This window comes from Cavia porcellus, unplaced genomic scaffold (genome assembly GCF_034190915.1).
Source record: "Cavia porcellus strain 051 isolate PalLab524CR breed Dunkin Hartley unplaced genomic scaffold, mCavPor4.1 scaffold_20, whole genome shotgun sequence".
NCBI lineage: Eukaryota > Metazoa > Chordata > Mammalia > Rodentia > Caviidae > Cavia > Cavia porcellus.
In genome coordinates, this window is record NW_026947503.1 from 5,033,540 (window position 1) to 5,042,593 (window position 9,054).

Genomic DNA, 9,054 nt, shown 5'->3' on the forward strand with positions numbered 1-9,054 from the left:
TCTGTCTCTCAACTCCATTCTATTGAATTGACCTACTTTTGTACTCTTTTACCACATGGTTTTGATTGGTGTAGATGTTCAAGAGGTTTTGAAGTTAGGTGGTATCAATTCTCCACTTTGTTCTTCATTATTGTGCTGACTAATTTGGGTCTTTTGCTTCTCTAAAGAAATTTTAGAATCAGCTTGTTGTTAGTCACCAAATAGCCTGATTGAATTTTGTATGGGATTTTATTGAATCTGTATGATACAGTAGAAAAAAATTGATATCACAATATTGAGTCTTCCTTTCCATGGACATGGTATAATTTTTCATTTATTTAGATTTTCTTTGATTTCTTGTACTAGTTTAAAGTGGCTATCTTTCTATAGATTCTGTACATATTATGATTTGTACTTATACATTTCATTTTAAGCATAAATAATAATACAAATGGTATATTTTTAAAGTTTGAATTCCCATTGTTCATTGCTGGTGTATAGGAAATGCAATTGACTTTTGTGTTTCAACATGTAGTCGTTAATACTTCTATAATTGCATTTTGATTCCAGAATGTGGTTCTTTGTTTCATTTTAAAAAGTTATTTAAAGTCTTCTACATACTTATCTGGCAGGGGAGACACCATGATCACAAAAGTGGCTTCCCTAGGGTGAGGCTTGTCCATTGCACAGCAGATGAGCTGACCTGTGTGATTTCCCCAAATGTGGGAAACTCGACTGCATGATTTATGGTAGTGTGGGACTGCATTCGTGCTTTCCATTGACTATAAATACATAAAAAAAACCTATAAAAATTATGTCATTTGAGGGCAAAAATGTTTTTTTCTTCTCAAATCATGTGTTCTTAAATTTCCTTATTACTTATTACCTCAACTAGGACTGTCTTATTGTGCTGAATAAGAGTGGTGAGAGAGATCCTTGCCTTCTTGATCTGGAGGGAAAAGCACCTGTTTTCTCACAAGTAAGTATAATATCCTCTGTAGGATTTTTGTAGTTGTTTTTATCATGTTGAAGAGGTTTTCTTCTATTCCTAATTTGATGACAGTTTTTACCATGAAGGTACTGGATTTCATCAAATGCTTTTTCTTCTCTGATATGATCATATGATTTTTCTTGTTTTGCTTGTTGATATTATGAGTTACATTAGCTGATTTTCAATTGTTGAACACCTAGAATAAATCCTATTAGTCACATGATTGTTTTTACATGCCATTAAATTTAATCTGCTTGTATTTCATTGAGAATTTTTATTTTTATGCTAGTTGAAATATTGCTCATTTTTCTTTTTGGAGGATGTCTATTTGATGTAGGTTTAATTAAGATTATCTTGATTTTCATGAGATGCAGTAGGAAATACTCTGCTTCTATTTCTGCAGAGAAGTATAGATAATTAGAATTTTTTTATTAAGTGGTAGAATTCACCAAAGAAGCCATCTGAACCTGGTACCTTGTTATGAATGATTTTGAAAATTATTGATTATTGAATCATTTTCTTCAATAAATATAAGCCTATTTAGGTGATCATTTTTGAGTTATGGTTATTTGCATCTTTCAAAAAATCTAAGTTGTCAAAAAATCTAAGTGGATAGTCATCTAAGTTGTCGTCTTTGTGGGCATATTAGTATTTGTAATAAACTTTTGTTATCCTTCTTAATGTCTATGAGATTAAGAGTGATGCCTACTTTTCATTCCTGATATTTGTTAATTTGTGACTTCTCTCATTTTCTTGCTTACTCTTGCTTGGTCCAGCACGCTGTATATGTTAATTAGGTCAAACTGATTGATTATGATGTTTACACTTTCCATATTCTTTCCTGGCACTTCATGTTGATCTTTTCATTACACAGAGAGAGACAATAAAGTCTCGACCATAATTACATTTAGATTTTTTCTTTACTTCTTCACTTATTGCTTCATTATTTTCATTTTTAATTAACATATATATTACCACAGTATCATAAAAGCATATCTGATAATCGATAAGCCATAGCTGATAAACCATGTCTGATATCTCAAATATCTGCAGAACACTTAGAATTCAGTAAAAACAGAAAAAAGCAATTTGCTCAAAAGTGGGTAAAAGTTGTGATGAAATATTTTATGAAAAAGAATATATAAGTACAAAAGGATGCATGAAAAGATGTGCAACATCTTTAGTCATAGCAACATGCAAATTAAAACCAAAATGAGATTTTAAAACACCCCTATCAAAATATCTAAAATGGAAAAGTGATGCCAGGTAGTGGTGAGGATACAGGCAAAGTTGGTTACTTAAATTTCTGGTGGAAATGTAAAGTGCTTAGTCACCCTGGAATAGAATGTGACAGTTTCTTATAAATAAACATGTAATGAGCATATGAATCCACTATTGTACTCCTTGACATGTAGTCCACGGGGAGAAAAACCTCACATTTACATAAAAATCTGTATGGAAGCATTAATAATAGGCTTATTTGTACTAGGCCAGCAGGAATCAGTCCTGGAGATGAATGGCTAAATAAACTCTTGTACATAATACCATGGATGGATGGAGTGCTATTCTGCAGTACAAGCACTAGCTATTAATACACACACAACTTGGGTGAATCTCCAGGGACTTACATTGAGTTGAAAAAGTCAATCTCTAACAGCTACATACTGTATAATCCTATTTATATAAATTCCTGTACATGCCAAAATGTTAGAAATAGATGACAGATTGCCAAAGGTTATGTGTGAGTAGGTGGGAGTTGGAAGAAGTTATGTAGGTACAGTTATAAAGGCACAGGTAGAGGCTGCTGGTGATGTTGGACCTGCTGAATACCTTGACAGCGGCGGTAGATAGAAGAACCACACTGGGTTTATCTATGAGGGGGTCCGAGTAAGACAGGGATATCACAGTTAAAACATTATGCTATAATTTTGCAAGATGTATATCATTAGGATAAACGTGGCAAAATGGATAAAGTATTTCTGAGTACTGTTCCTCAAAACTGAGTATGAATCTGTAATTATCTCAATAAATTTCAGTTAAAAGGAGGGTTAATCAAAATATTATTTAAATATAAAAATAATTATCTTAAATAATTATTATCTTATCAATAATTATCAAAATAATTATCTTAATAATTATTATCTTAAAAAACACAATTGAACTATATTACCTGTTACTTTTTTATTGAATTTTTACCTATTTCTTTTTTTAAGAGATAAGATTCAGAAATGGGAGCTAAAATTAACAAACAAGGAGAAAAAAATAAGACTATCTAATTTATTTTACTAAAGTAAGTGAAATACTTTGTTTTGTGGAATGTTTGTCTATTAGTGCTCCCATAGTTACTCAAACATAGGTTTAGTGTGCTCCTTAAATACCTAAGATAAACACTTGTAAATTAGTCTGTCATTAGTGATGCCTGTTTCCCAATGAATATGGAATGAAACAGCTACCATCTTGACAGGAAAATAAAATTAAAAACAAATAAGAACCTAAGCTTTACACTGTAAACTATGAATGATTACAAAATACAAATTCATTAAAGGTGAAAATCTGAAGTCTACATGTTGAAATCTTAATCCTTAGTAATTTAGAATGTGACTTTATTTGGAATAACATCTTTTCAGACATAGTTAATTAAGATAAAATGAAGTCAAACTGGAGCAGGATGGATACTTAATCCAAAGTGATTTGTGTCCTTCTAAAAGTGGGAAATTTAGACACAGACATACATGGATGCAGAACACAATGTGAAGGAAGCAGAGAGTGGGTTGACCCTTCCGTTATCTAAAAATCACCCAAGATGCTAACAAACACAAGGAGTCAGCAATAGAACAGATTATTCCTCCCAAGCCTTGGGAGGCACTAATAGTACTAATTTTTTTTAAATGTGGTCATAGATTATTAGAAATATGATAATGGTAATAATGTAGGAGAAAAATTATCAAAATCTACTTATGCAATATTCAGAACAAATTCACTGCTTTATGTTTTTTATTATTCTTCTGAAAAAATAAGATCAATAGAACAACCAATATTTTGTTTCAAATACTTAGAAAAAATAACCTTCAACAAATAAAATAGATAATGAGAGAATTAAAGCCAATACACTGGAAAATGTTATGAAAGTAGAAGTGAATTTAGGGCCCAGGATTTGGAAATGAGCTGTGAAGAATGAAAAAGTGCGGCATCTGCCTCCCCGTGTGATTGGAGGATTGTGGAGTTCTAAGCAAGCAGGCAGGCATCCACTTTCCCCCGAGTCCAGCTTGTTTAGGACCCTCGTGCCTTCCGGGTGCACTGGAATAGCTAGGTAGGTCTGGGGCACCAGCATCTACCTCCCCGATCCCGGCAAGGGCCACTGGTTCCAGAGGCCCAGCATCCTGGGGTAAGTGCCCCATGCACTTTACCTTGAGTCCAACTTGTTTGGGACCCTTGTGCGTTCTGGGTGCACTGGAACAGCTAGGCAGGTCTGGGATGCCTGCAGTCACCTCCCTGTTCCAGCTGTGCTTGGAGGACTGTGGAGTTCTAAGCAAGCGAGTGCCACTGATTCCAGAGGCCTGTTGGGCTGGGGGAACTGTGTGTCAGAGCCCCAGGAGTTGAGGGCATAGAAGAATATTTCCAACAGACCCTGAGGAAGCCTTAAAATAACACTTGAAACACAGAAATATAGGAAAATGACAAAACAAAAGACCAAATTATAATCTCAAACCTCCAGTCCATCCATAGAAGCCTTAGGAGCAATGTATATAGAAGAAAACATATGCCATATACCTCAAATATTGGACATAATGGCAACTGAAATAAACAAGCAACTCCGGGAAGCTTTAAAGTAATTAAAACTAGAAATAATCTCTGAGGTAAAAGAAGAAATGATGAAAGAAATGAAAGAGATGCTGAACACATCTAAAGAAAACACAGTTCAAAAATTAGAGGAACTAAACAAAAAGATAGAATCCCTACATGAGCAATATAAGAAACAAACAATACATAAAGCAGATGCACAGAGATATACAGGAAATCGAAAATTCCACTGAGAGCTGTAAAAACAGCCTCAATGAAAGTGAAGATAGAATTTCAGACCTTGAAGACAAGATTGCAACAAGTGAACAGGAAAAGAAAGATCTTTTAAAAATAACAAAGAATCAGGAAATAACAATTCAACAACTGCAAGATGACACAAAGAAAAACAATCTAAGATTGATATGGATCAATGAAAAAGAAGAGGCCAACATGAAGGACATCAAAAGGATACTTAGAGAAGTAATAGCTGGAAATTCCCCAAACATGAGATCAGAAACCGACATCAGGACCAGTGAAGCATATAGAACTCCAAATAGTCATAACCAAAATAAAACTACACCCAGACATATAATAATCACAATCCCAGATATCCAACACAAGAATAGATTATTAAAAGCTGTCAGAGAGAAAAGACAGATCACTTATAAAGGAAAATGCATCAAAATGACAGCAGACTTCTCAGCAAAACAATAAAGTCAAGAAGAGCATGGAGTGAAGTATTCCAGATCGTAAAGGAAAATGATTTCCAACCTAGACTCATGTACCCTGAAAAACTGTCCTTCAAAATCAATGGTGAAATAAGATACTTCCACGACAAAGAACAGCTGAAGAACTTCATGATCGCCAAGCCAACCCTGCAAAAAATATTGAAAGACTGTTTAGATACACTTAGGAAAAAATCACTAAGCAAAGGAGATAATTAACAGAGCAGAAAGATAAAGATGCAACAGCAGAAAGATAGCATGTCAACAATAAACCAACATATAACAGTTATAATCATTAATGTAAATGGTCTCAATGCAACAATTAAAAGAAACAGACTGGCAGAATGGATCAAGAAACTAAATCCAATCTTATGCTGTTTACAAGAAACCCATCTAACCCAAAAGAAACTCACAGACTCAAAGTCAAAGGATGGAAAACAATACTTCATGCAATAGGAACCCCCAAAAAAGGAGTAGCCATCCTGTTTGCAGACAATGTGAACTTTAAACCAATAATGATCAGAAAAGACAAAGAAGGTCACCACATACTTGTTAGGGGAAAACTTCAAGAGCAAGAGATAACTATCTCTAATATATATGCACCAAATTCCAGAACAACCAGTTACACAATGAAAGTATTAACAGAAATAAAAACTCAAATTATCAGTAACACAATTGTAACAGGAGACCTTAACACACCATTGACACCAAGGGACAGATCAACTAGACAGAAAATCAGCAAAGAAATAACAGAACTGAATTACACATGTGAACAAATGGACTTGATAGACATATACAGAGTGTTCCATCCAACAACATCAGAATAAAAATTCTTCTCAACAGTACATGGGTCATTCTCTAAAATAGACCATATATTAGCTCACAGACATATTTAAATAAATGCAAAAGAGTTGAAATTATCCTTTGCATGTTATTGGATCACAGTGCTTTGAAATTAGAAATGAATGATAAAAGATACTGCAAAAATCCCACAAACACATGAAAACTGAATAACACACTCTTGAGTAATCAGTGGGTCAAAGGTAAATTAAACAATACCCACAAGAATATGAAAATACAAATACAACTTACCAGAATCTGTGGGATGCAATGAAAGCTGTCCTCAGAGGAAAATTTATTGCGCTGTTCCCACATCAGGAAAACAGAACAAATACAAATAAATAACCTGATGCTACACGTCAATCCACTAGGAAAAGAAGAACATGTCAAGCCCAAAACCAAAAAAAGAAAAGAAATTATAAAAATCAGAGCAGAAATCAATGCAATAGAGACTAAGAAAACAATCCAAAGAATCAGTGAATCAAAGAGTTGATTCTTTGAAAGAATAAATAAAATTGATAAGTCCCTAGCCAACCTTATTTAAAAAAGGGAAGAAAAAGCTCAAATTCATGCAATAAGAAATGAAAAAGGTGAAATCACTACAGACTCTATAGAAATACAGAAGATCATCAACACTTATTTTGAAAACTTCTACTCTCAAAGGTTTGATAACACAGAAGAAATAGACAGATTCCTAGAAACATATGAAGTACCAAAGATAGGTCAAGAGGATGTAAAACTGCTGAATAACTCAATTTCTATTAATGAAATTGAAAATATAATTAAGTCTTTACCTACAAAGAAGAGCCCAGGCCCAGACAGATTCACTGCAGAATTCCACAAGAAATACAAAGAAGATCTAATGCTGACATTCTTCAAACTCTTCATTGAAATTGAAAGGGAAGCAATCCTTCCAAAGTCATTCCTGGAAGCAAATATTACTCTAGTACCAAAACCTGAGAAGGACCCAACTGAAAAAGAGAACCATAGACCAATCTCCCTAATGAACACAGATGCAAAAATCCTCAATAAAGTTTTGGCAAATAGGATGCAGCAAATCATCAAGAAGATCATACATCATGACCAAGGGGGATTCATCCCATTATGTATGGATCAACATACATAAATCAGTAAATGCAATCCACCATATCAATAAAGCCAAAAGTAAGAATCCCATGATCATTTCTATAGATGCAGAAAAAGCTTTTGATAAGGTCCAGCATTCGTTCATGATAAGAACTTGACAGAAAATTGGAATATATGGTTTTTACATCAATATTATAAAGGCAATCTATGACAACCTAACAGCCAGTATCATACACAATCGCCAAAAATTGAAGGCCTTTACTTTAAAATCAGGCACAAGACAAGGATGTGCTTTATTACCACTCCTATTTAATGTAGTACTGGAAATACTCGCCAGACCAATTAGACAAGAGAGAGAAATAAAAGGGGTAAAGATATGAAAAGAAGAAGTTAAATGATCATTGTTTGCAGATGACATGGTACTCTACATAGAAGACCCCCTAAACTCCATTGAAAGACTCTTAGATATAATAAATAAATTCAGTAATGTAGCTGGATACAAAATCAATACTCAAAAATCAATAGCATTCCTATGCACTAACAACAGAATCAGAGAGAGAGAAATAAGAGAAGCCACACCCTTCACACTAGCAACCAAAAAAATGAAATATGTAGGAATTACTCTTATCAAAGAAGTGAAAGACCTATACAGAGAAAATTATAATACATAGAAAAAAGAAATTGAAGATGATTTCAGAAAATGGAAAGACATCCCTTGCTCATGGATAGGAAGATAAATATTGTGAAAATGGCCATTCTCCCAAAATTTTATACATATTCAATGCAACCCCAATGAAAATGCTATCAACATACCTAGAGAAATCACTCCTAAAATTCGTCTGGAGCAAGAAGAGACCCAAAATAGCAAAGACAGTTCTAAGCAACAAAGGCAAGGCAGGAGGCCTCACAATCCCTGACTTGAAGTTATACTACAAAGCAACTGTAGTAAAATCAACATGGTACTGGAATCAAAACAGAGCCAAAGATCAATGGAATATATTAGAACATAGAACCACAACTACAAACACACTCAACCACCTTATCTTTGATAAAGGATCCAAACAGGTTCACTGGAAGAACAACAGTCTCTTTAATAAATGGTGTTGGAAAAACTGGCTCTCCATTTGCTGAAAACTAAAACTAGAACCATGCCTATCACCATGTACTAAAGTAAAATCTAAATGGATCAAAAATTTGAATATTAACACAGAAACACTAAATCTATTGGAAGACAAATTGGGTAGAAACCTTGAAGACATAGGGGTAGGTAGAGAATACATGAACAGGACTCAAACCAGACAGGAAATACATCCCAGAATCAATAACTGGGGCCACATTTTATTCATCTTATTAAAAAGTTTCTGCATGTAAAAAAAAATCTCCAGCATAGTGAAAAGAAAACCCACAAATTTGGAAATGATCTTAGTGAACTCCCCCTCAGACAAGGGACTTTTGTCTAAAACATTTGAAGAATTAAAAAATTCAGATCCCCAATATTCAAAGATCCAATCCAAAAATGGGCATCTGAGATGAATATACACTTCTCAGATGAAGAAATACAAATGGCAAATAAATACATGAAAATTGTTCATCATCATTACTCATTAGAGAAATGCAAATTAAAATCCCACTGAGATTTCATCTCACTCCTGA

General features: G+C 33.9%; 1 non-coding gene across 1 annotated transcript; it reads left to right on the forward strand.

Annotated features, from left to right (window-relative positions):
• The first annotated feature begins 596 nt into the window (after positions 1-596).
• LOC111755842 (U1 spliceosomal RNA) lies at positions 597-759 on the forward strand. The gene has a single exon (XR_002790393.2). It is a non-coding gene; the product is annotated as a U1 spliceosomal RNA (small nuclear RNA).
• The last annotated feature ends 8,295 nt before the right edge of the window (positions 760-9,054 follow it).